General features: G+C 41.5%; 1 protein-coding gene and 1 long non-coding RNA gene across 9 annotated transcripts in view; one reads left to right on the top strand and one right to left on the bottom strand.

Moving 5' to 3' along the window:
• The window catches only part of PDE4D (phosphodiesterase 4D), a 1,724,553-nt gene that overhangs the window by 37,663 nt on the left and 1,659,171 nt on the right, over positions 1–27,719 (top strand). For 3 of the 7 annotated variants that reach the window (XM_077117212.1, XM_077117210.1, XM_077117213.1), the window contains exon 1: positions 27,438–27,605. The exons of 2 other annotated variants lie outside the window; for them this stretch is intronic. The gene's annotated coding sequence lies outside the window, so the exon portion shown is untranslated. Of the gene's footprint in view, positions 1–26,382; positions 26,471–27,435; positions 27,606–27,719 lie in introns of those variants that run through there. 2 more of the 7 variants (XM_077117218.1, XM_077117235.1) reach the window with 2 other exon arrangements.
• Positions 128–27,719, bottom strand: LOC143647347 (uncharacterized). Of its 2 annotated transcripts, XR_013157990.1 has the most exons (4): positions 26,765–27,719; positions 22,470–22,581; positions 2,510–2,642; positions 128–2,002 (listed from the first exon to the last, which is right to left on the bottom strand). It is a non-coding gene; the product is annotated as an uncharacterized LOC143647347 (long non-coding RNA). The 2 variants fall into 2 exon arrangements; XR_013157989.1 differs by having other exon boundaries at positions 128–2,642; positions 26,765–27,718.

Genomic DNA, 27,719 nt, shown 5'->3' with positions numbered 1-27,719 from the left:
AACAGCTTTTAACAAGGGGAATTTAATGAGTTGCTAGTTTACAGTTCTAAGGCCGAGAAAATACCCCAATTAAAAACAAGTCTATAGAAATGACCAATCAAAGGCATCCAGGGAAAGATACCTTGGTTCAAGAAGGCCGATGAAGTTCAGGGTTTCTCTCTCAAGTGAGAAGGCACATGGTGAACACAGTCAGGGCTTCTCTCTTGGCTGGAAGGGCACATGGCGAATACGGCATCATCTGCTAGCGTTTCTCCTGGCTTCCTGTTTCATGAAGCTCCCCGGGAGGCATTATCCTTCTTCATCTCCAAAGGTTGCTGGCTCGTGGACTCTCTGCATCTCATGGCTACATCGTTCTGCTCTCTCTGAATCTCTTTCTCCAAAATGTTTCTTCTTTTATAGGACTCCAGTAAACCAATCAAGACCCACTCAAATGGGTGGAGACGTCATCCCCTAATCCAGTTTAACAACCATTCTTGACTAAATCACGTCAACCAGGGAGATGATCTCATTACAGTTTCAAATATACAGTATTGAATAGAGATTATTCTACCTTTATGAAATGGGATTTATATTAAAACATGGTTTTCTTAGGGGGCATGTATCCTTTCAAACCAGCACATTCCACCCTCTGGCCCCTAAAAAAGACATGTTTTTCCCATATACAAAATACATTAATTTCATAACAATATCAGAAACCTTAAACCTTTCAGTAGCAATACAATGAAGTACAAAATTAGAGACAGTATAAAATCTCATCAAGTCAGTTGCAGGCATGGTCTGTCCTAAGGCAAAATTCTCTCCATTTGCTCTGGACCTTTGAAAACTCATAACAAGTTATTTGCTGCCAACATACAAAGGAGGAACATTCACAGGATACATATACACATTTCCATAGGGAGGAAGGAACACAGGGGTCACTGGACCCATACAGTTTCGAAAACCAGCAGGGCAAAGTCCATTAGATTTCAAAGTCTGAGAGTCATTTATCCTCAGGGCTTTAGAAAGCAGCAGTTCCACCCTTTCCAAGGGCCTACATAGAGGCCTGCCTCTCTCCAGACACAGCCTTGGAGGACATTGGGGAGACCACCTTTTTCTCAGCTCCACCCTCTCCAAGCATTGCGGCCTCACCCGGGTTCTCTGCCATCTCTGGGGCACACACTCAACCCCTCCATGTGGTGGCAGCCAGGCTCTCCCCAAACCCCAAGGAATGTGCTTTACCTTCTCCAAGGCCTGAGGCAGCATGACTCTTCCACTGCAACGAGGTGGAAGGCCCATCCTCTGCCTTCGGGGAGAAGGCACCCTCTCTGCTCTCCTGGCCTGAGGCTTTTTGATTTCAGACCCCTGTCTCCATGGTTTTGCCTGTGAAGTTGTTTTTCCTCCAATGTGTTCCTTTTCTGAACTCCCCAGTTCAGACTGGCAGCAGCTCTGTTTATACAGGTCCCACAGCACTCTCGTCGGCTTTCTATGCAGTAGCCTTGGATCATGCCCATCAGACATAAGGAGTTTCCACAGATCTTTCCTGGATAACTCCATGTCCGATCCTGACTTTCTCTGAAATGGCTGGCTGGTTCCACATTTGGTTAAGTCCACACACAGGGCACTATACTCTGGAATCTCCCTTTCTGTAGGCCCAGAATTTTCCAGGACCTCAATTTCTGGTTTCTTTTTACTCAAGAGTTCAGTTTTCAGCTTATCTCTTTCCTGTCTCATTTCACTATAAGCTGTGAGGAGAAACCTGGCTACACTTTCGATATTTAATTTGGAGATCTCTTCTGCTAAATATCCAAGTTCATGGCTTTTAAAATCTGCCTTCCAGCCAATTGAGTTGCTAGTTTACAGTTCTAAGGTCGAGAAAATATCCCAATTAAAAACAAGTCTATAGAAATGACCAATCAAAGGCATCCAGGGAAAGATACCTTGGTTCAAGAAGGCCGATGAAGTTCAGGGTTTCTCTCTCAAGTGAGAAGTCTCATGGCGAACACAGTCAGGGCTTCTCTCTCTGCTGGAAGGGCACATGGCGAATACGGCATCATTTAACAAATGAGTTGACCATTAGTCAACTTTGCCAGATTATCTACCATTTTAAAACAAGGATCGCCTTCCTTCCAGTTTGCAATAACACATGCCTCATTTCTGTCTAAGGCCTCATCAGAGGTATCTTCAGAGTCTACATTTCTACCAAGAGTCTCTTCAAAACATTCTAGGCCTTCTCTATCAAGCTTCTCACAAGCTTCTCTATCAAGATTCTTCCAGAATCTTCCCCTTATCCATTTAAAAAGCCACTCCAACATGTTTGGTATTTGCAAACCACAGTAGCAGCACCCCACTCTCTGGTACCAAAATCTTTTCTAGTTTGCTAGCTGCCAGAATGCAATATACCAGAAATGGAACAGCTTTTAACAAGGGGAATTTAATGAGTTGCTAGTTTACAGTTCTAAGGCCGAGAAAATATCCCAATTAAAAACAAGTCTATAGAAATGACCAATCAAAGGCATCCAGGGAAAGATACCTTGGTTCAAGAAGGCCGATGAAGTTCAGGATTTCTCTCTCAAGTGAGAAGGCACATGGTGAACACAGTCAGGGCTTCTCTCTTGGCTGGAAGGGCACATGGCGAATATGGCATCATCTGCTAGTGTCTTCTCCTGGCTTTCTCCATGCAAGGGTTTAATGGAACATGGAACCAGTTGGTTATTTCAGTGATAACCAGGATTGGAAATACAGATATCCAGAAAGAATTTGTGGCAAGTTCTTTTGTCTGATGTTTTGGACCCCTGTGGACTGCATATGAAATTAAGAAGTTTTTTGTAAGATCTATATGAACAGAATCACTGCCAACCTATACTAAAAGGGACAGATTCAAGGAAGTATTACATCAAAGGCAGAACCATGGAAGCCGAGGTCTGGACTTATGACATCTTTTTGGGCCAAGAGAGTGAGCCCACCTATGTGTATGGAAAGGGTGAGAATCCCCTGGTACGTGGAGAGGGTGAGCCCACCTATGTGTATGGAAAGGGTGAGAATGCCCTGGTACTTGGAGAGGGTGAGCCCACCTATGTGCATGGAAAGGGTGAGAATGCCCTGGTACTTGGAGAGGGTGAACCTTCCACCCCATTGTTCAGGAAAAGTACTGCTGCCACAGTATTCAAAAAGGGTAGAGTATGTACCTCAGGGATTTCCCAGAGTCTGGCCACCTCCCCACTGTTCTGAGAGGATTGCACCTATTCCCTGGAGATTGTAGAAGGTCTGGATGCCACCTTAGCTTTTTCAGAGTGTGGGGCCTTCATTGCAGTGTTTGGGGAGAGCATGAATGCTGAGTAAGCACTTGGAAAGGGTAGTGCTGCCACTCCATCAGCCCTGGAGGACAAAACATTGTTCCATGGAGGACTCTTGGAACTTGAAATCTAATGACGTATACCCTGCAGGGTTTCAGAATTATTTGGGAACACTGACCCATCTTTCTTCTAATTTCTCGCTATGGGAATGGGGATATTTATCCTATGCCTGTCCCTCCTTTATATGTTAGAAGCAGATAACTTGTTTTCTAGGTTTCACAGGTCCACAGATGAAGGGGAATTGTGCCCCAGGAGAGGTCACACCTATAATCAAATTAAAAAAAGTTTTTTTCTTTATTCGAGAAGTTAGTTACAGAACAATCATACATAAAATGCAGGATTCCCATATACCACCCCACCACCAACACCTTGTATTTGTGTGGAACATTTGTTCCAATGTTTGTATGATAGCACATTTTTATAATTGCACTATTAATTAAATTCCATGTTTTAACTCAGGGTTCACTATTTAGGTAGTGTAGGACCATAAAATTTTTAAAAATTTTATTTTATTATACATACAATTTAACACATCCTCTTTTAATCACATGCAGATATACATTTCAGTACTGTTAATTGTGTTCACAGTGTTGTGCTACCAACACCACCATCCAATACCAAAACATTTCCATCATTCCAAATAGGAACCTTGTATATTTTAAGCCATAGTTCCTCATTCTCTATTCCCACCCTGTCCCCTGATAACCTATATTCTAGATTCTGACTCTATGAGTTTGCTTATTCTTTTTTAAAAAAATCAGTGAGATCATACAATATTTGTCCTTTTGGCTTATTTCCCTCAACATGATTTCTTCAAGGTTCATCCATGTTGTCATGTGTATCAGGTCTTCATTCCTTTTTATGGCTGAATAATATTCCATTGTATTTATCCATTCATTGTTTGATGGACACTTGGATTGCCTCCATCTTTTTGCAATAGTGAGTAATTCTGCTTATGAATATTGGTGTGCAAATATGTATTGAGTCCATGCTTTTGATTCTTCTGGGTATATACCTAGAAGTGGCATTGCTGGGTCATATGGTAGTTTTATACTTAGTATTCTGAGAAACTGCCAAAGTGGCTTTCACAGTGGCTGCACCATTTTACATTGCTATCAGCAATGAATGAGTGTTCCTATTTCTCCTCATCCTTTCCAGAATGTCATTTCTGTATTTTTAATAGCAGCCATTCTAATGGATTTTTTTTTTTCCGGAGTTTTTTTTTTATTAATTAAAAAAAGAATTAACAAAACAATTAGAAATCATTCCATTCTACATGTACAATCAGTAATTCTTAATAACATCACATAGTTGCATATTCATCATTTCTTAGTACATTTGCATCGATTTAGAAAAAGAAATTAAAAGACAACAGTGTGGCGTATTTCTCAGGGACTGGAGCCTAGCCAAACTTAAAATTTTTTAATGTTTCTCTCCCTCTCTAGGTTCACTCTCTGCCCCCCATATCTGTAACCTAGCTCACTGTTCCCCCCTTCCCCCTGTTGTCGTAAACCGCCCATTTCCATAGCCCACCACAAAACAACAGGCCTTCCTGTTATTCTCTATACTTCCCTATCCCCGAAACATACCCTTCTGCCTAGCAACTGCCGCTAAGCTTGTGTGAGTGGCTGCCTCCTCTTAATGTGTGAGCCCTTAACCCCGCCTCTCCCCCGAGTGTACTTAAGCCCAGCGCTCCCTCAGCCCCGGGTCTTCGCGGGGTCGTCGTGCAGCCTGCACGTTGTCCCATGTCCCACCTCTCGGGTTCCCCGGGTGACCCATCCCGGCTGTAACAATAAACGCTTGAACCCACATTCGGCCTGTGTGAGGACATCATTCGCGTGACCGCCGGCAGGGGATAGGCGCCGGCTTCGGCTTACCCAGGTTAATTTCTGCGAGCTCGCTCCCCAACCCCACCCGGTGTGCCAGCCGGCCTGACCGACTGGAGCTCTCCGACGGCAAGTGGCGCCCGAACAGGGACATCCCGTCCCCGACTGGACACTGGAGACACTAGGACCTCTCTTCTGAACCAAGGTAAGCCTACTAGACTCTCCTTAAATAAACGCAGTCCTAGTTTCTACGAGCAGTGAGTAGTCCCCTCCAAATTTTATCATGAGCCAAACCCTCTCTAAGAGTCAGGTTCCGCAGGTGCGCGCCCTAGCCGCCCTGTTGGATACTCATAAATGAAGGTTTCTGCCCGGCAGCTTCAAGTATATTGGGACCTTCTGCTACCTTTTAACCCCTGGCTGCTGACGAGTCCCTTATGGACTCCCGCCACTTATGACCAACTTATTGCCAGGGTCACAGACAAAATGGAGCATGAGGGCAAGCGCTTCCCTCCGGGGCTTCTCCCCATGCTCATCACCATCTGTTCGTGCCTTCAGGGCTCGTTACCACCCACGGACGGGCGACACAAACCCATAACTGCGGCCGCTGCGGAGGCTTCCGCAGCAGGATCCGAGTCTGACTCCGACACGGAGTCCTTGCTCGAGCAGCTAGAGGAGCAACTCGAGAGACACCCGCCCTTACAAGACTATGGCGGAGAGGCTGATGGCGGAAAAACTAACTCCACCCTTCCGCCTTCTTCCCCACTGCCCAGACCGGAAGGGAGCTACGGTCTCTACCCCGCCCTCCCTAAGAGAGAGGAAGTGGGGCGCCCCGAACCCCCCCATGCCTTCCGCCCCCCCCTCCTGCTGCCTGTCCTCCTCCCTTTAACAGCACCAACCCCTTCTTCCCGGAAGCGCAGCTGCCATCTTATGTACCCCCGCCGCCATCTTACGCAGGGCCGTGCCCAGAGCTATCGCCATCTCGTTCACCCCGGCCGCCCTGTTGCAATCCCACAGGCGGCAACCCCCCCCTCAGGTCCAGGGCAGCTCTGGCCCCCGGTCCTGCCACTGCCGCTGACACAAGCAGCACTCTTCCCCATTAATCTCACCCCATCCCCGCAGCACCCATTCCCGTGGGTTCCCCACAGTGAGGAAGATATAAAGCGGCTACGCAAAGCAGTCAAAGAGGATGGGCTTACCGGTCCCTACGCTACCCAGCAACAATTGCTCCAAAAGACTGGAGCCTCTTCGAAAGAATCTTACTTGCCATAATTTTCCTGTGCATCATTGCGTGTTTAACCTGCTCATTTTCTTCCTCTAGGTGCTAACCTGCTTGTTATTTTCAATAAAAATGTTCTCCCCAGCACGCCCCTCCGGACTTCCCACCTGGCGACTCCTCCCTTTAACACTTCTAGTTTTGTCCACAACCACTTCTGCAAAACCTACCGAGAGCGAAGTGTGGGCCGCAGTCCAATATCCCCCCGGATTACTGTTCCTCACACCCGATTCCCCCACATTCCCACAACTTTTTGTTGATAATTGTTTGCTGGACCTCCTGTGCGATCCCAATGTCCTCCCCGCTAGTGCGCCTCTCAACCTATCATCATTCCCTAATTTCTCCCCCCCTCCCGAAGCCCTAGCGATTAACCTTACCTTTTTGCAGAATTCGTCAATGCAAGCCTTCCCCGAAGTCTCCCAGCCAAACAACAAACTACTCAACCTCACGTTCACTAATCTTTCAGGACAAGCAGAAAACGGGCTCCCGTGTTCTCCTCAATGGCCCAATTGTATCCACCTTATCTACTCCCGAACCATAAGCGCTGGAATACTCAATAAAAACTCCCATAACGCCCCCAATGAAGCCCTCCTTTTCACAGGAACCTGGCCAGCTAGAGGAACTGCACCCGGCTATAACCAAACTCGTCCACACCCACCGGTACGGCCCCCAGGTCCCCTCTGCTCGCCTAGCAGCTTTACACCCTCAACCTCCTTCACAGAAATCCCGTGGCTTCCGTGTCATTCTCCCCCTCGAACTTTCAACTCTTCCAAATATAACTTCTTCGTTCCCCATAATCCCCCCTTTCTTTATGGTACCAGCGGCTTCACACATCTCTCTCTCTGTGGAAACCTCAGTTGCCTAGACCTACGTCCCCTCCTCGGAACAACCCAATCCCAATGGCGCCTGGTCACCTACCACAGTACTCGACAGCCCCAAATTCAGGGTAAAAAGGTTATCGGTACGGGCTCTTACGCGTTTAATATTCTAGGCACAGAAAATCTCACCTCCACGGTCTTTTTAAGCCCTCCATTCTACTTCCTTTCCTGCTCAAACTATAGTCGCCCGGACACATGTCACCTACTTAACTACCTTAATGCCTCTTTCTCAGTAGTTTTCATAGTACTTCAACCTAGACTGCTGTGGATCCCGCTCAACGCGACCAGGTGGGTCGCTCCTGCACTACCCATGGACAGCTCCGTCACTCAGCTCAGCTCACGCGCGAAGCGAGACTTCGGCATCACCGCCGCCATCTCTGCAGCCATCATTGCCTCAGTTGCAGCTTCTGTCACGGCAGCCGTCGCGCTCACCCAGACCTCCACCTCTGCTTCTGTCATAAATAACCTTACCACTTCCACCGCCTCGGCCCTGTCCTTACAGGCAGGACTCAATTCCCTAACCCACCAAGCCCTGTTTAACTTGCAACAGCAAATTGACTTGCTAGCCTTAGATATTGAAGCCCTGTATGAAGTAGCCACTGCCACTTGTGATGGGCGTTACCCCTTCTCTCGTTTATGTATCACCCCTGTGCTGGTTAACACCTTTCACCCTCGCTTCACCCTGCGCGATTGGATGTTTACTGCTTATAATGACTCATTCTGGAACTATACCCACAGCCTCAAAACTCAAATCCTAACTATACAAAATCTATCGGTAACTAAACTCTCCACCTCTATCCTAACAGACCTTCTGAACAAATTCTCGTCCTTCTTCCAACCTTCCAACCTTATCTTCTACGGTGTCCTCCTACTAATTTTAATTTTTATTCTTTTCACACTCAAGTGTCTCTGTTCAAGAATCTCTTGTCACAGGCGAGATACGAAACTTTTAGCCCTTGCTGCTCTAGAGCTCCAGAACCCCTTCTCAGACGCCGAAAATCGTCGCCAGGCTCAGGTATGGCTCGCTAGTGTTGCTCACCCCCAGGACTGATCACCCTGAGGTACTGGTGTCGCTCTCAAGACTGGCCATCTTGTGCAGTCGGCACTGCGCTGCTGCGGCTCTAACCTTACCTGCCTATGCCTGCGCCACTCCCTGCCTCTCTCCATTCCCCTACGGGGGCTGCACGTCACCAGAGAGCGTGCATCTGGGGCCGCCGAAAGGCTACCAGATGGGTACTGCTGGGTGCGGCACAAAGTAGCCGCAGAAGAACGCCACTCTAACAGGCCTCCTCTGGCTCTTCTGGGGCACATGAGATTTGCATAAGGGTCGGCTCAGCACACACCCTTCCCCTGAAATTCTGAGCCTCAAGTGCAAGGGGAATCTCATCCCTACCCCTCCCAGCAAAGGTTCATGCCCACCATTTGTCACACTGTGCTCTTTTAAAAGAAAAAGGAGAGGACAACAGAATAAGAATTAAAACATTAATAGAAAGAGAAAAAAAAAAAAACCCTATACCTCACATGCAGCTTCATTCAGTGCTTTAATATAATTGCATTACAATTGGGTAGTATTGTGCTGTCCATTTCTGAGTTTTTATATCCAGTCCCGTTGTACAGTCTGTATCCCTTCAGCTCCAATTACCCCTTCTCTTTTTTTTTTTTAATTAACGGAAAAAAAGAAATTAACCCAACATTTAGAAATCATACCATTCTACATATGCAATCAGTAATTCTTAACATCATCACATAGATGCATGATCATCATTTCTTAGTACATTTGCATCGGTTTAGAAAAACTAGCAACATAACCGAAAAAGATATAGAATGTTAATATAGAGACAAAAATAAAAGTAATAATACTAAAGTCAAAACAAAACAAAACAAAACAAAACAAAAACCTATAGCTCAGATGCAGCTTCATTCAGTGTTTTAACAAGATTACTTTACAATTAGGTATTATTGTGTTGTCCATTTTTGAGTTTTGTATCTAGTCCTGTTGCACAGTCTGTATCCCTTCAACTCCAATTGCCCATTATCTTACCCTGTTTCTACCTCCTGCTGGACTCTGTTACCAATGACATATTCCAAATTTATTCTCGAATGTCTGTTCACATCAGTGGGACCATACAGTATTTGTCCTTTAGTTTTTGGCTAGACTCACTCAGCATAATGTTCTCTAGGTCCATCCATGTTATTACATGCTTCATAAGTTTATCCTGTCTTAAAGCTGCATAGTATTCCATCGTATGTGTATACCACAGTTTGTTTAGCCACTCTTCTGTTGATGGAGATTTCGGCTGTTTCCATCTCTTTGCAATTGTAAATAACGCTGCTATAAACATTGGTGTGCAAATGTCCGCTTGTGTCTTTGCCCTTAAGTCCTTTGAGTATATTCCCAGCAATGGTATTGCTGGGTCGTATGGCAATTCTATATTCAGCTTTTTGAGGAACCGCCAAACTGCCTTCCACAGTGGTTGCACCATTTGACATTCCCACCAACAGTGGATAAGTGTGCCTCTTTCTCCGCATCCTCTCCAGCACTTGTCATTTTCTGTTTTGTTGATAATGGCCATTCTGGTGGGTGTGAGATGATATCTCATTGTGGTTTTGATTTGCATTTCTCTAATGGCCAGGGACATTGAGCATCTCTTCATGTGTCTTTTGGCCATTTGTATTTCCTCTTCTGAGAGGTGTCTGTTCAAGTCTTTTTCCCATTTTGTAATTGGGTTGGCTGTCTTTTCGTTGTTGAGATGAACAATCTCTTTATAAATTCTGGATACTAGACCTTTATCTGATATATCATTTCCAAATATTGTCTCCCATTGTGAAGGCTGTCTTTCTACTTTCTTGATGAAGTTCTTTGATGCACAAAAGTGTTTAATTTTGAGGAACTCCCATTTATTTATTTCCTTCTTCAGTGTTCTTGCTTTAGGTTTAAGGTCCATAAAACCGCCTCCAGTTGTAAGATCCATAAGATATCTCCCAACATTTTCCTCTAACTGTTTTATGGTCTTAGACCTAATGTTTAGATCTTTGATCCATTTTGAGTTAACTTTTGTATAGGGTGTGAGATATGGGTCTTCTTTCATTCTTTTGCATATGGATATCCAGTTCTCTAGGCACCATTTATTGAAGAGACTGTTCTGTCCCAGGTGAGTTGGCTTGACTGCCTTATCAAAGATCAAATGTCCATAGATGAGAGGGTCTATATCTGAGCACTCTATTCGATTCCATTGGTCAATATATCTATCTTTATGCCAATACCATGCTGTTTTGACCACTGTGGCTTCATAATATGCCTTAAAGTCCGGCATCGCTAGACCTCCAGCTTCGTTTTTTTTCCTCAAGATGTTTTTAGCAATTCGGGGCACCCTGCCCTTCCAGATAAATTTGCTTATTGGTTTTTCTATTTCTGAAAAATAAGTTGTAGGGATTTTGATTGGTATTGCATTGAATCTGTAAATCAGTTTAGGTAGGATTGACATCTTAACTATATTTAGTCTTCCAATCCATGAACACGGTATGCCCTTCCATCTATTTAGATCTTCTGTGATTTCTTTTAACAGTTTTTTGTAGTTTTCTTTATATAGGTTTTTTGTCTCTTTAGTTAAATTTATTCCTAGGTATTTTATTCTTTTAGTTGCAATTGTAAATGGGATTCGTTTCTTGATTTCCCCCTCAGCTTGTTCATTACTAGTGTATAGAAATGCTACAGATTTTTGAATGTTGATCTTGTAACCTGCTACTTTGCTGTACTCATTTATTAGCTCTAGTAGTTTTGTTGTGGATTTTTCCGGGTTTTCGACGTATAGTATCATATCATCTGCAAACAGTGATAGTTTTACTTCTTCCTTTCCAATTTTGATGCCTTGTATTTCTTTTTCTTGTCTAATTGCTCTGGCTAGAACCTCCAACACAATGTTGAATAATAGTGGTGATAATGGACATCCTTGTCTTGTTCCTGATCTTAGGGGGAAAGTTTTCAATTTTTCCCAATTGAGGATGATATTAGCTGTGGGTTTTTCATATATTCCCTCTATCATTTTAAGGAAGTTCCCTTGTATTCCTATCCTTTGAAATGTTTTCAACAGGAAAGGATGTTGAATCTTGTCAAATGCCTTCTCTGCATCAATTGAGATGATCATGTGATTTTTCTGCTTTGATTTGTTGATATGGTGTATTACATTAATTGATTTTCTTATGTTGAACCATCCTTGCATACCTGGGATGAATCCTACTTGGTCATGATGTATAATTCTTTTAATGTGTTGTTGGATACGATTTGCTAGAATTTTATTGAGGATTTTTGCATCTGTATTCATTAGAGAGATTGGTCTGTAGTTTTCTTTTTTTGTAATATCTTTGCCTGGTTTTGGTATGAGGGTGATGTTGGCTTCATAGAATGAATTAGGTAGTTTTCCCTCCACTTCGATTTTTTTGAAGAGTTTGAAGAGAATTGGTACTAATTCTTTCTGGAACGTTTGGTAGAATTCACATGTGAAGCCATCTGGTCCTGGACTTTTCTTTTTAGGAAGCTTTTGAATGACTAATTCAATTTCTTTACTTGTGATTGGTTTGTTGAGGTCATCTATGTCTTCTTGAGTCAAAGTTGGTTGTTCATGTCTTTCCAGGAACCCGTCCATTTCCTCTAAATTGTTGTATTTATTAGCGTAAAGTTGTTCATAGTATCCTGTTATTACCTCCTTTATTTCTGTGAGGTCAGTAGTTATGTCTCCTCTTCCATTTCTGATCTTATTTATTTGCATCCTCTCTCTTCTTCTTTTTGTCAATCTTGATAAGGGCCCATCAATCTTATTGATTTTCTCATAGAACCAACTTCTGGTCTTATTGATTTTCTCTATTGTTTTCATGTTTTCAATTTCATTTATTTCTGCTCTGATCTTTGTTATTTCTTTCCTTTTGCTTGCTTTGGGATTAGTTTGCTGTTCTTTCTCAAGTTCTTCCAAGTGAACAGTTAATTCCTGCATTTTTGCCTTTTCTTCTTTTCTGATATAGGCATTTAGGGCAATAAATTTCCCTCTTAGCACTGCCTTTGCTGCTTCCCATAGGTTTTGATATGTTGTGTTTTCATTTTCATTTGCCTCGAGGTATTTACTAATTTCTCTTGCAATTTCTTCTTTGACCCACTCGTTGTTTAAGAGTGTGTTGTCGACCCTCCATGTATTTGTGAATTTTCTGGCATTCCGCCTATTATTGATTTCCAACTTCATTCCTTTATGATCCGAGAAAGTGTTGTGTATGATTTCAATCTTTTTAAATTTGTTAAGACTTGCTTTGTGACCCAGCATATGGTCTATCTTTGAGAACGATCCATGAGCACTTGAGAAAAAGGTGTATCCTGCTGTTGTGGGATTTAATGTCCTATAAATGTCTGTTAAGTCTAGCTCCTTTATAGTAATATTCAGATTCTCTATTTCTTTATTGATCCTCTGTCTAGATGTTCTGTCCACTGATGAGAGTGGGGAATTGAAGTCTCCAACTATTATGGTATTTGTGTCTATTTCCTTTTTCAGTGTTTGCAGTGTATTCCTCACGTATTTTGGGGCATTCTGGTTCGGTGCATAAATATTTATGATTGTTATGTCTTCTTGTTTAATTGTTCCTTTTATTAGTATATAGTGTCCTTCCTTGTCTCTTTTAACTGTTTTACATTTGAAGTCTAACTTGTTGGATATTAGTATAGCTACTCCTTCTCTTTTCTGGTTGTTATTTGCATGAAATATGTTTTCCCAACCTTTCACTTTCAACCTATGTTTATCTTTGGGTCTAAGATGTGTTTCCTGTAGACAGCATATAGAAGGATCCTGTTTTTTAATCCATTCTGCCATTCTATGTCTTTTGATTGGGGAATTCAGTCCATTAACATTTAGTGTTATTATTGTTTGGATAATATTTTCCTCTACCATTTTGCCTTTTGTATTATATATATCATATCTGACTTTCCTTCTTTCTACACTCTTCTCCATACCTCTCTCTTCTGTCTTTTTGGTTCTGACTCTAGTGCTCCCTTTAGTATTTCTTGCAGAGCTGGTCTCTTGGTCACAAATTCTCTCAGTGACTTTTTGTCTGAGAATGTTTTAATTTCTCCCTCGTTTTTGAAGGACAATTTTGCTGGATATAGGAGTCTTGGTTGGCAGTTTTTCTCTTTTAGTAATTTAAATATATCATCCCACTGTCTTCTAGCCTCCATGGTTTCTGCTGAGAAATCTACACATAGTCTTATTGGGTTTCCCTTGTATGTGATGGATTGTTTTTCTCTTGCTGCTTTCAAGATCCTCTCTTTCTCTTTGACCTCTGACATTCTAACTAGTAAGTGTCTTGGAGAACGCCTATTTGGGTCTAATCTCTTTGGGGTGCGCTGCACTTCTTGGATCTGTAATTTTAGGTCTTTCATAAGAGTTGGGAAATTTTCAGTGAAAATTTCTTCCATTAGTTTTTCTCCTCCTTTTCCCTTCTCTTCTCCTTCTGGGACACCCACAACACGTATATTTGTGTGGTTCATATTGTCCTTGAGTTCCCTGATACCCTGTTCAAATTTTTCCATTCTTTTCCCGATAGTTTCTGTTTGTTTTTGGAATTCAGATGTTCCATCCTCCAAATCACTAATTCTATCTTCTGTCTCTTTGAATCTATCATTGTAGGAATCCATTGTTTTTTCTATCTTTTCTCCTTTGTCCTTCACTTCCATAAGTTCTGTGATTTGTTTTTTCAGTTTTTCTATTTCTTCTTTATGTTCAGCCCATGTCTTCTTCATGTCCTCCCTCAATTTATCGATTTCGTTTTTGAAGAGGTTTTCCATTTCTGTTCGTATATTCAGCATTAGTTGTCTCAGCTCCTGTATCTCATTTGAACTATTGGTTTGTTCCTTTGACTGGGCCATATTTTCAATTATTTGAGCGTGATCCGTTATCTTCTGTTGGCGTCTGCGCATTTAGACAGATTTCCCTGGGTATTGGATCCAAAAGTTTGGAAGATTTTTCTGTGAAATCTCTGGGTTCTGTTTTTCTTATCCTGCCCAGTAGGTGGCGCTTGTGGCACATGTTTGTCTGCGGGTCCCACCAGTAAAAGGTGCTGTGGGACCTTTAACTTTGGAAAACTCTCGCCGTCCGGGAGGTTCGCTAGCCGAAGCTGCTTGGAAGGGTTCGAGCCGGCCCGGGGTCCGAATGCGGGGAGGGTTGCTGGCCGCCGCAGCCCGGGAAAGCGCCCGTCCGAATTTCCTAGTCGCCAGGGCGACAAGCGTGACAGGAGGGCGCCAGCGGCAGCGGCCCGCCCGGGAGAGTGCACGTTCCCCGGGAGTCACGGGTTTGGAAGGGGCCTCCCCCACCCGTCACCGTTCTCCGCGGCCTGGGGATTTCCGATCCAGTTCTCTCAATTGGTCCGGGGGGCCGCGCGTGCCTGCCGCCACGGTTTCAGGGGACCACCTCTCCAATTCTCCCAGCCGGCCCCGGAAGGGGGAAGGGAGTGACTCCGGCCGCTTGCCGTCCCGCCCGGTGAAGCCCGTGCGCCTCGGCAATCTCACCCGAGCGGCTTCTCTCAGCCAGCCAGCCGTTCCAGGATGGGGTACGCTGTCTTTTTTATCTCTGTTGTGGCTTTGGGCGCTGTTCTGTATCATTTCTACTCCCCTAGTAGATGTCCTGGAGAAGAAACTAAGATCTGCGCGTCTTACTAAGCCGCCATCTTCCTCTAATGGATTTTTTGACTTTGTGGTTTTGATTTGCATTTCCCTGATGGCTAATGATGTTGAACATCTTTTCATGTGCTTTCTGGCCATTTGTTAAAGTCTTTTGTCCTAGGAAATGCTTATAAGAAAACAGGGGCCTAGACTGTAAGCTTTTAGAGCAGACACATTAAGTCTGGAGTGGTGATTATTATTTCTGGATTTTGAGAGTCTGTTTTATATATATAACCTGATATTTAGAGGTAAGAATGAAGCCAAACAGGTTGGGGTTAAAGTGATTCAGAACATAGGGGTAAGGAAGACAATGTCTATATTTTAGAACCCCACATACCCTTTGAGACCAATGGAAGAAAGGTTTATTTGGTCTGGAACTGAAATTTTCTGTAGTGCATAATCTAATTCAACCTATAGCTCATTTGAACACATGAAACACAGGGAATACAGAATAAGAAAGAGGTCCTTTAATCCTGTATATATTATTGTAATGCTTGGATACATCCTAGATCATATTAAGCAGATTATCAAAACGTATTGGCAAAGTCCTCTGAGGGAAGGGAGAAAAATATGGAACTATTAAACTTACCATCAGGGAATCCCCTGATACTGAGTCAAACCTTAGGGATACCCAATCAATAGGCCATGCCCTCAACCATGAGGCTTACTCTGGTGAAGCTTATGTAGGTAGCAGAGAAGCTTTACACTACCTATAAGCATGTCTAAGAGTTACTTCTGGAGGACCTCTTTTGTTTCTCAGATGTGGCCTCCATCTCTCTAAGCCCAACTCTGCACATGAAATCATTGCCCTCTCCCCTACATGGGACATGACATCCAGGGATGAATGTCTCCCTGGCAACGTGGGACATGACTCCCAGGGATGAATCCAGACCTGACACCATAGGAGTAACAATTCCATCCTGACCAAAAGGGGGAAAAGAAGTGTAATTAATAAAGTAGCAGTGGCAGAGAGAGTTCAAATAGAGTCGAGAGGCTACTCTGGAGGTCGCTGTTATGCAAGTTTCAGTTAAAGTCCTTACTACCTATCATAACCTGCCAAACCCCAACCAGGACCATTCCAGACAATCCTAAAGAACACCTAGGGCAATATATAAGGTTCCACAAGGGTTCTGTGGTAGTTAGATTCAGTTGTCAACTTGGCCAGGTGACCGTACCTAGTTCTGTTGCTGCGGACATGAGCTAATGGTACATGAACCTCATCTGTTGCTGATTTACATCTGTAGTCGGTTAGGAGGTGTGCCTGCTGCAATGAAGGACATTTGACTTAATTGGCTGGTGCTTAAATGAGAGACCGCAACGTAGCACAGTCCAAGCAGCTCAGCATTCCTCATCTCAGCACTCGCAGCTCAGCCCAGGCCTTTGGAGGTGCAGAAAGAAATCACCCCAGGGAAAGTTGTTGGAACCCAGAGGCCTGGAGAGAAGACCAGCAGAGACCACCCTGTGTCTTCCCACGAAAGAAAGAACCTCAGTGGAAAGTTAGCTGCCTTTCCTCTGAAGAACTAACAAAATAAATCCCCTTTTATTAAAAGCCAATCTGTCTGTGTGTGTGTGTTGCATTCCAGCAGCTAGCAAGCTAGAAAAGAGTTGGTACCGGAGAGCGGGGTGCTGCTGCAGTTTGCAAATACCAGATATGTTGGAACAGTTTTTTTGATGGCTAAGTGGAAGATTTTGGAGGAACCGTGAAGAGAATGATGGAGAAGTCCTGGAGTGCTTGAAGAGACTGTTGGTGTAAATGGAACCACTGCCAATCTTGACAAAGGAGGAGACAAAAGGGAAAAAATTGGAATTTGCAGAGTGAGAACAATGGAAGCTCGGGTCTAAAGCCAAGAAACCTCGGCCAGGAGAGTGGACCCACCCATATACATGGAGAGGGTGAGTTTACCCTGAAGGGCGAGGATGAGTCTCCCCTCTCATTGCAGTGGAAGAGTTGTGCAGCCTCAGGCCTTGGAAAAGGTGTAGCATGCTCCTTGGGGGACTGGGAGAGCCTGGCTGCCACCACTTGGACGGGTTGAGCGTGTGCCCCAGAAATGGCAGAGAGCCCAGGGGTGGCCCTGATGCCTGGAGAGAGTGGAGCTGAGAGGTGGTCTCCTCGATGTTCCCTGAGGTTGATTTGGAAAGAGGCGGGCCACTGCATAGGCCTTTGGAAGGGGTGGAACTGCCATTTTCGAAAGCCGAAGGATAAATGACTTTCAGACTTTGAAATCCCACGGTGCTTGCCCTGCAGGTTTTACATCTGTGTTTCTTCTAATTTCTCCCTATGAAAATGAAAATCTGTATCCTGTGAATATCCTCCTTTGCATATTGGCACCGGACTTGTTTTGAGATTCACAGGTCCACAGCAAGAAGAGAATTTTTTGCACCTGTTTAAGGTGATGTTTGTAGTTGCCAAGTTGGCAAGGGGTGGACATGTGGTAGTCAGATTCAGTTGTCAACTTGGCCAGGTGAGCGTACCTAGTTCTGTTGCTGTGGACATGAGCTAATGGTTTGTGAACTTCATCTGTTGCTGATTTACATCTGTAGTTGGTTAGGAGGCGTGCCTGCTGCAATGAAGGACGTTTGACTTAATTGGCTGGTGCTTAAATGAGAGACTGCAACGTAGCACAGCCCAAGAAGCTCAGCATTCCTCATCTTAGCACTCGCAGCTCAGCCCAGGCCTTTGGAGATGCAGAAAGAAATCACCCCAGGGAAAGTTGTTGAAACCCAGGGGCCTGGAGAGAAGGCCAGCAGAGACCATCCTGTGCCTTCCCGCATAAGAAAGAACCTCAGTGGAAAGTTAGCTGCCTTTCCTCTGAAGAACTAACAAAATAAATCCCCTTTTATTAAAAGCCAATCTGTCTCTGGTGTGTTGCATTCCAGCAGCTAGCAAACTAAACAGGTTCCATGCTCTAGAGTAACTTTCCAGAAACTTACGATCTCCAGATGGGTCCCTGGTCCAGATAAGGCCTGAAACCTAGCTTAGCCTCTCCAGAACATCAGATAGTTCCATCTCTCAATCCCTGACTGACCCGTTCAATATGAGAAATTTAGAATTGCCATAGCCCAAGACCCCTAAAGAGAGGGATGGAAAGATCAAAGGTGATGGTGGGGTTACACATAGAAGATAGGAGTTAACAAATGAATATGAATGCTGAATCATTAAATTGATATCTCTTTTAGTTTCCAGTATTTTACAGTAGCTACAAGTAAAAACCTAAAATTGTGATATTGTAACCCATGTTAAGGTCTGAAATATGTTCTACAACTAATTGTGGTGCTGTGCTTTGAAATTTATAGCTTTTTTGGGTATATATGTTATTTTTCACAAAAAAAGAAGGAAAAGTCAATTGTGATGATAAAAAAATTTTAAGCCCTCTAGCCTCCTATGTTCCGGATCAGTTAGAAAGAAAAATATGAGAGGATCATATGGTAGCCCACGACAAACTATGGGATCTGTCCTGTAGCTACTTGTTGAAGAGTGCTTTGAAAACGATTGCTTTTTTTATTTCTTTACTTTGTATATGTTATACTATACAATTAAAAAAAAAGTTTTTGACAAAAAAAAAGGTGATCGAGGAGTTACACAGAGAAGCTTGGGTTTAACAAATGAGTGTGAGTGCTGAATCAGTATATTGATATATCTTTTGGCCTCCAGTATCTTAGAGCAGCTAGAAATAAAAACCTAAAATTGTGGAACTGTAACCTATACCAGACTCTGAAATCTGTTCTACAACTAATTGTTTCAATGTACTCTGAAATGTATTGCTTTTTCATATATATGCTGTTTTCACAAAAAAAAAGAGAGAGAGAAGGAAGAGTATAATCTAGAAGAAAGGATTCAACAAATGAATTTGATGCTGAATCAATACATTGATATTTCTGTGGGTCTCCAGTGTCTTGGAGCAGCTAGAAGAAAAAATGAAAAATCATGGAAATGTAACCCATACCAAACTTTAAGTCTTTTGTATAACTACTTGTTAAAATGTACTTGGAAATTGATTGCTTTTTTGTATATATATTTTTTTCACAATAAAAAAAAGTTAAAGAAAAAAATCTTTTTCCCATTTCTAAATTGGGTTGTTTTTTGGTGTTAAGTTGAAGGATTACTTTATATATTCTGAATATTAAACACTCATTGAATATGTGGTTTCCAAAAACTTTCTCCCATTATGTAGGTTGTCATTTTACTTTCATGATAAAGTCCTCTGAGGCACAAAAATTTTTAATTTTGACGCGGTACTATTTGTTTATTTTTTCTTTTGTTGCTTGTGCTTGTACCTCAAGTCTAAGAAAACACTGCCTGACACAAGATCCTAGAGATCCTTCCCAAAGCTTCTTCTGGGAGTTTGACAGCTATAGTTCTTATATTAAGGTCTTTGATCCACTTTGAGTTGATTTTTGTATATCATGTGAAGTAGGAATCCTTTTTTTTTTTTCCCAAATGGAGATCCAGTTGTCCCAGCATCATTTGTTGAAGAGACCATCCTTTCCCAATCGAATGGTTTTTGTCACCTTGTCAAAGTCAATTGGTTATAAATATAAGGCTTGACTTATGAGCTCTTAATTCTATTCCATTGGTCTAAATATCTGCCCTTGTGCCATTTACCATGCTGTTTTGATTATTGTGGCTTTGTAATAAGCTTTAAGATCAGGAAGTATGAGCCTGCCAACTTCATTTTTCTTTTTCAAGGTGGCTTTAGTTATTCAGGGTCTCTTATCCTTCTATATAAATTTAATGATTGGCTTTTCTACTTCTGCAAAGAAGGTAATTAGAATTTTGATTGGTATTGCAATGAATCTATAATTGATTTTGATGAGACTTTGTACTTAGTATTGTTACTGAAAATGACTTAAGGCTTTTGGGATATTATGATGCAAGTGAATGTATTTTGCATATGGAAAAAACATATAAGGTCCAGTGGGTGGAGCAGGGTGGTCTGATGCTATATGAACCCCAGAAAACTATGTTCTTAAATCTAATCCATTTCTGTGGGTATAAACCTATCGTAAGTAGGATCTTTTGATGAGGTTACTTCAGTTAAAGCATGGCCCAGGGTGGGCCTTAATCCTTTTATTAGAGTCCTTTATGAGAGAATGCAATTCACACAAAGAGAGAGAAAGCCATGGAAGAAGGAAGCTGAAAGCAATGAAACCCAGAAGAGAAGGGAGAGACCAGCAGATGTCACTATGTGCCTTGCTGTGTGGCAGAGGAGTCAATGATTGTTGGCAGCCAGTCTACAGGAAGAAAGCATTGCCTTGACATTTTTCTCAGCCTCACAACTGTAAGCTCATAAATTTTCCCATTGTTAAGCCAACCCATTTCATATATCTGCTTTCAGCAGCCTAGGTAACTACAGCATCCACTACACAATGAGCCACTTGGGATAGACAATATATTTCAAGGTTCTGCAATCAACATAGACTGAGAAACAGTCTGGAAGCTCTTGCCCAAATGGATTGTGTAACACCCTTTTTTTTTTATGGTAGATGGTCTGAAAATCACAGATTGGATTTCCTGTCAATCCTCGTGGGAGACAGCTCAACCAAATGGAATTAGATTTAGAAAAATAAAGAAATGTGACATTTCACATACCAAGAGTTGTGGAGAAAATTCACATCCATTTTGTCTCTTTTTTTGGGTTACTCTACACATAGAGCATGGGAATATACAATCAGGCCAAGGAAAGATTTCAGGTACCCTTTTGGGCCAGAAGATTAAGTTCTATAAGGAATTAAGAAAAGTTAATAATTTAACACAATAAATGTTTATTGACTAACTACTCTGTCTTAGGTACTTTGAGTGTGAGGCAAAAAAAAGTGGTATTCACCCTTGAGGAAGTAGAACGATAAAAATAACCTGTAAAATAAATCTATAAAAAATTAAAACGTCAATAAATGGTTGGTATAATAGGTGCAGTCAGGCTGAGACTGGGAGGTCCAATTTAAAAGAGCATTGTAAAATAATCAGTTTTCAGTCTTGTTTCATGGAGTAAAAGGGAAAAATTCAGGCCCAAAGATTTGGAAGAAAATGGATAGATATCTTACTTCTTTTCACCTGAAGTCTCAGTTTCTCCATTATAAAACATGTTCAGGTAGAAAATAGTTTAGTAGTCAAGTACCCAGCAATATTATTCATTTTGAAAACCTGCATACTTAGAACAGGTGAAGTTGATATTCTGAAATTCAAGGAATCTGCTAACTTATTACTCGGGGAGAGACTGAAGATTGTGTTTTGGAGAACAAGTACATATCATCTTAGGAAGAAAATGAAATCTGTAATATTGAGGGCTCCCTTGAAGAAAATCAGAGATACAGTTCTCACTTAGAGTCTACTGATGTTGGTTTTGAGTATTGACGTGGTCTGTGCTAGCGAAAGAAATGAATGTCAATCTTTCCCATGAAGACGGTGTCCAATAATTTATTTTCAACTGAAACAAAGAACACCTGTTCAAACCTTTACACCAAATATTTTTTACCCCTTCTTTATATTTAAATTATAAACTTCTAAAAATGCCAAACAGCCATGTTTTTCCTGAAAGGTTTGTTATGAATGGATTCCTTTTGATAGCAGTGCAGGCAGGAGCATAGATAAACAGAGAAACCTAACAGACGAAATGTCAAATAGGGACGACAGCTTTTAAGAACAAGTTAGAGATGTCATTCGAACACCAACAGACCGAAAGTAGAACAGAGCAGGCAGTGTGCAGTGCACCCCACAGATGGAGACAGAACTCTGCAAACCTTAGTGCAGATGGCCCAAGTGCTTCCCGCCTGCGGGACAGAACGAACCCTCGGCAGGGCCCTGTCCTGGCCGACGGAGAGCCTGGGGCAATCCTGATGTGAGACTCTGTGAGACTCTGGGCAAGTCACTCACCTCTTTGGGCTTTCATTCCCTCACCCAAAACTGAGGACATGGGATTAGCTGATTTCTAGGTGTTGTTTCTTCAAGTCCTAAGATTTTAAAAGCTTAAAAGCAGGCAAGTATTAATAGGGTACCAGGAAACTTCTATCCTACACTGAATTATAGGCATAATCTCTTCATATTTGCCTCCAGTATAGAGGTTTGCATATTCCCTAAGGACTTGGAAGAGTCAGTTAAGGGCCAAAGAGGGGAATTTGAAGGATTCAGGCTGTAGAATCTATTCTGTATGATGTGATAACTCTTAGCCAGAGGATGGAGAAACTTTCCTAAGACCTTTGCCATCAGATATGTGTGGGGAGTTGATGTACTAAGGTGCTAGAGGGAGGAGGATGTCCCAGGAGACTAGGAGGTGGGTTGTTATTATTAATCTGAACTAACCAGAGAGCCTTAGAGGCACCAATGATAACCCCTTTTTTTATATGACCATCATTTTCTCTATTTTTCTGTGAAAGAAACAGAAACGAAATGAAAATGTTTCACAGGATATTTTACAGAAATACGTATCTCAGAACTAATTACTATTTTTAGAAAGCAAAGGGAAAGAGAACTTGCCTGTATATGGAATTGAAGATACAGACAACATCTTGGGAGAAAAGCAGCTGTTACTTCGTCCCATCCACACATAGGGTTTTCCTATAAAGATAGTTGAATTCCAGCCTTCTGGAGATAAAATTCATGGAGACGAAAACACGTATAAGCAAAATATGAATATCTGTTCTAGTAAAATTGTCTCTACTGATTAGTTTCTAATCTCATTGAAGGCAGTTTCATTTAAAAATCAGTTTTTTTTTTTTTTTTTACATGGGCAGGCACCAGGAATCTAACCCGGGTCCTCTGGCATGGCAGGCAAGCGTCCTTGCCTGCTGAGCCACCGTGACCCACCCTAAAAATCAGTTTTATTGGGATATAATTTATATACAAAAGGCATATAGGTTTATAATATCCAGTTCAATGAGCTTTGACAAATTTCTACTCCTGTGTGACTACCTTAACAAGCAAGATAAAAAACATATTCATCATTCCAGAAAGTTCTCTTATGCTGCTTTGTAGTCATTTTTTTTCTATCCTCACTCTCAGCAATCTCTGATCTTTTTTCACCATAGATTAGTTTTGTTATTCTAGAAAGTAATAAATGAAATTGTACAATGTATATTCCTTTCTGCCTGGCTTCTTTCATACAGCTTAATGTTTTTAAGATTTATTCATATTTTATCAGTGATTCATCCCTTTTTATATCTGAATAGTATTGTATTGCATGATTATACAATTTATCTATTATCTCTTGATGATATTTGGGTTGTTTCTAGTTTCTAGCTCTAACCAATTATGTACAAGTCTTTTTTAAAAAATCATATTGATTTATCATTATCAACTAAAGTCCATATTCTATTCAGATTTCTTAGTTTTTCCCTGATGTCATTTTCTGTTCCAGGATCCCATATTATGTTTAGTCATCATGTCTCCATGGGTTCCTCTTGACTGTGACAGAGGAAAACTGAAAAATCAAGAAGTCACTTGTAGAACTAGGTTTCATTTCTATGTGAGGAAATACCAAGGAGTGTGATTGCTGTGTCATAGGGTGGGTATATGTTTAATTTTATAAGAATTTACCAAACTGTTTTCCAAAGAGGTTGTACCATTTCACATTCACACTAGTAATGTATGAGTTCCAGATGTTCCATATTCCTGGGCAACCCTTGCCATTGTCAGTCTTTTTAATTTTAGCAGTGAATGTAGAGGGGCATCTTATTGTTTGCATTTCTCTGATGACTAATGATGTTGAGCATCTTTGCATGTGCTTATTGGATATTTGTACATCTGTTTTTTGAAATTGTTCATTAAAGTGTTTTCCCCATCTTTCTTATTATTGAGTTTTAAGAGTTCTTTGTATATTTCGGTCACAATTGCTTTGTCAGACAGTGTTGCAAATATTATCTTACGGTCTGTGGCTTGCTTTTTTATTTTCTCAACAGTGTCTTTTGAAAAGCAGAAGTTTTAAATTTTGATGAAGTCCAATTTATCCATTTTTCTTTTATGATTTGTGATTTTTGTGCTGTTTAAAATATTTTTGTATATCTCAAGGTTGTAAATATATTCTCCCATGTCATCTTTTAGAAGTTTGGTAGCTTTAGCTTTTACAGGGGAGTCTATGGCCACTTTTTTTTCACATGGGCAGGCACTGGAAATCAAACCCAGGTCTCTGGCATGGCAGGTGAGAATTCTGCCACTGAGCCACCGTTGCACCACTCCCTGGGCACTTTTGAATTAGTCTTTGTCAATGGTGTGAGTGTGGGCTCAAGGATTCAATTGTGTGTGTGTGTATTTGTGTGTGCATGTGTGGCTATCCAGTTGATCTGTCACCGTTTTAAAAAATAATTTACCAATTTAATTATCTTGGTACCATTTTTGAAGATCTATTGATCATATTTGTGTGGGTCTATTTCTGACCTCAATTCTGTCCAATGATTGTTATATTTATTTTTATAGCAATACCCCGCTGTATTGATTCCTATGGCTTTATAATAAGTCTTTAAATCATTCTTTAGTTCTCTAACTTTAAGCTTCTTTTTCCTAACTATCTTGGATCTTTTAGATTTGGTGTATTTCCATACACCAAATTTTGAATTCAGCCTGTTGGTATTTTGATTTTGATTGCATTGAATCTATGGATCTATTTGGTGAGAACTGCCATCTTAATATCAAAAGATATTAATCCATGAAAATGGGCTAGCTTTCATTTATTTAGATCTTTAATTTTTCAGCAGTATTTTGTAGTTTTTAAATATAGAGTTTGTGCCCATCTTATATAAATATCTATTTGTTTTTCATGCTATTATAAGTGGAATTTAATAAAACTGTTTTGAGATTAATTAATGAATTATACAATTCACCCATTTAAAAACATACAATTCACTGGCTTTTAGTAGCTGTGCACCTATCACCATAACCAGTTTCGCAACATTTTTATTATCCTAAAAAGAAACCTCACATCCCTTAGTCATCACTGCTAACCTTCCCTCCCATCCTGTTCATCAGTATTATTCATTTAGTTCCTTTTACAGAACTAAAATTTGGCTTTGTTAATTTTCTCTTTTTTTCTATTTCATTGATTCCCTTTTATATTAACTGTTTCCTTCCTTTTACTTATAGATTAATTTTCCCCTTCTCTTTACTAGCTTTGTTCTAGTTTCCAAGTTGGAAACTCAGATGATTGATTTCAAACCTTTATTCTTTTCTAATACAGGTATTTAAAGCTAAAAATTTCCCTTTAAGCATCGCTTTAGTTTGCATTCCACCAATGTTGACATGTTGTTTTCATTTTCACTCAAAATATGTTCTATTTCTTTTTTTATTTCTTCTTTTGACTCTTTTTGTAAATTAAACATGCATTATTTAATGTAAAAATATTTAGTAATTTTCCAAATATCTTATTATTACTGATTTCTAATTTATATCCATTGTGACCAGGAAATACTCAGTAAGATTTCTGTCTTTTAAAATTTGTTTATTCTTGGCCAGCACATGTCTGTCTTAGCGAATGTTCCATAAATTCTGCTGATGTTAGGTAGAGGTTCTAGAAATGGTCAGTTGGGTAAAGTTGGTTGATGGTTGTGTTAAGACCTTGAGTTTTCTTACAGATATATATTTTTTGTTATTTGCTCTGTAAATGACTGAGAAGAGGTGTTAAACTCCCCAACTTATTTTTCCATTTATTTCTGTTAATTTTAGCTTCATATATTTTAAATCTCTGTTATTAGGTTGTTGAAGTATTATTTTTATGGGTTGGAGTTCATGGAACACAAGTGGGGAGTTTTGTTTTTTTTTTTTTTCTTGGTAAAATAACCTGAAAACTAATTTTATTTCTTTTGGCAATTGAAGCCTATTATTCTGGTGATAGATAGAAGCCTCTTTGAATCAGGGGGTCTGTTGGACTTCTTGCAGTTTTTTAAACTTCTGAAGTATATGTGGTACTCTTGCGTCTATGTGGAATTAACAGAACTGTCCGGTTAATATGAAATAATGGGAGAGACTCAAGCCCCTGTTTTTATTCTTCTTCAAATTCCACTGCTATATGAGCCTGGAACAAGAAGCCATAGTGCCAAAATATGGAACTTGTAGAGAAACTGTGAGTTCATAGGTGAAGGGAGGGAAGAGGTAAGACGATAGTGTGAAGGGAGTGTGGCAGATTGAATCATGTCTCCCCTAAAGGCATGTCTGAGCACAAACCCTTGGTCCTGGGTGTGTGAACTCATTTGTAAATAGGACCTTCAAAGATTCTATTTGGTTGAGGGCAAACTGAATCAGAGCTGGCCTTAATCCTCTCTGGCTGAATCCTTACAAACAAAGAAATTAGGACGTGGAAGTACTTGCCATGGGAGGAGACAGAAAAAGAAAGGTCACCATGTGATGGAGTTAGAGATTGATTGCCAGCAAATCACCATGAGAATGCTACAGGCTTTGGAGAAGGCAAGGCCTGCGTGATGTCTTGATTTTGGACTTCAAGTCTCCAAAAGATGAGCCAATAGATTCCTGCTGTTCAAGCCAACAGGTTTGTTATTTTTATTAGAGTAGTTGTGGCAAACTAAGGCAGGGAGTAAGCCCCACTTAACAGATACTTGGCTGAGCTTGCATAAACATATAACATCGCAAAGGAAAGCAAAGCGAAACAACATCTCAGAGATGCATGCCGTAACTCCATATTAACCTAATTATTTTGTACTTTTTTTAGTAATCCAGCTTAAATTCCTTCCGTTACTGATTCACTTGGCAATAGTTATATGGCTTTTAACTTTTAATTTTGATATAATTTCAGACTTAGTTGCAAGAATAGTATGAAAATTACCTGTATGCACTTCACTTAGGTTGCCCAAATATTCACATATTCCATTATTCCATTGGCTTTGTTTGGGGGGTCATGAAACAATGATCATTTATTTTCGCATCAATTTATTTGCAGTTTGGGCAGGGCTCTGAGAAGACAGCTTGTTTCTGCTCCACGTGGCGTCTGTCAGCTGGGGTAGCTCAACACGGAGAATCTACTTCCAAGATGGCTCAATCACAAGGCTGGTGTTGGTGCTGGCTGTTGGCAGGGAGCGTAGATGAAACTGTCGGGTAGCGCTGGGCCTTGAAACTCCATGTGTGTCTCTCCAAATGAATGTTTGGGTTTTCTCATTGCATGCAAGCTGAGTTCCAAGAGGGAGGAAGCAGAAGATGATTGTTGGCAGGATGCAATTCCTTGTGGGTCGTGGGACTCAAGGCTCAGGTTCTTGCTGGCTCTTGACTGGAGGCCCCTGCGGTTCCTTACAGGCTTCTCCATAGGGCAGCAGCTTCCATCAACTCCCAGAATAACAAGGACCCTTTCTTCTTTCTGCATGCTTTGAGCCCTCTGAAGTTCATCCCCAGGAGCCTCCAGTTTCGCCTGCAGTGAGGAATAGTCACTTAGCCAACAAATATTATATTGAGTGCTTACTATATACCAAGTAGCATATTTAAATAGTCCCGGGATTAAAAAAGATAAACAGGACACGGTCTTTGCCTTCCAGGAAGGCTCTCCAAAAGAGCGAGGGAGGAAGCCAGGTGCAGAACAGCCTGACGAGGGCTGCAAGAAGAGTCTGACAAAGGCCACGGGAAGTGCAGCGCCGCGCGGGGCGGCTGGCGAGGTTTCCGAGGAGCCGGCGTTTGAGGTGGGTTTTGAAGATTTGCTGGGAGAACGCAGGCTCGAAGCTGGCCGCTTCCGGGTGTCTCCAGTCACCTCATCCTGTCAAGAACTGGGTCGCGGAGTCGGGGCTGCGGTCGGT

The sequence above is a fragment of the Tamandua tetradactyla genome, chromosome 9 (assembly GCF_023851605.1).
Source record: "Tamandua tetradactyla isolate mTamTet1 chromosome 9, mTamTet1.pri, whole genome shotgun sequence".
Lineage (NCBI taxonomy): Eukaryota > Metazoa > Chordata > Mammalia > Pilosa > Myrmecophagidae > Tamandua > Tamandua tetradactyla.
Note: the sequence above shows the minus strand (reverse complement) of the source record. Positions and strands in the feature narration are given on the sequence as shown.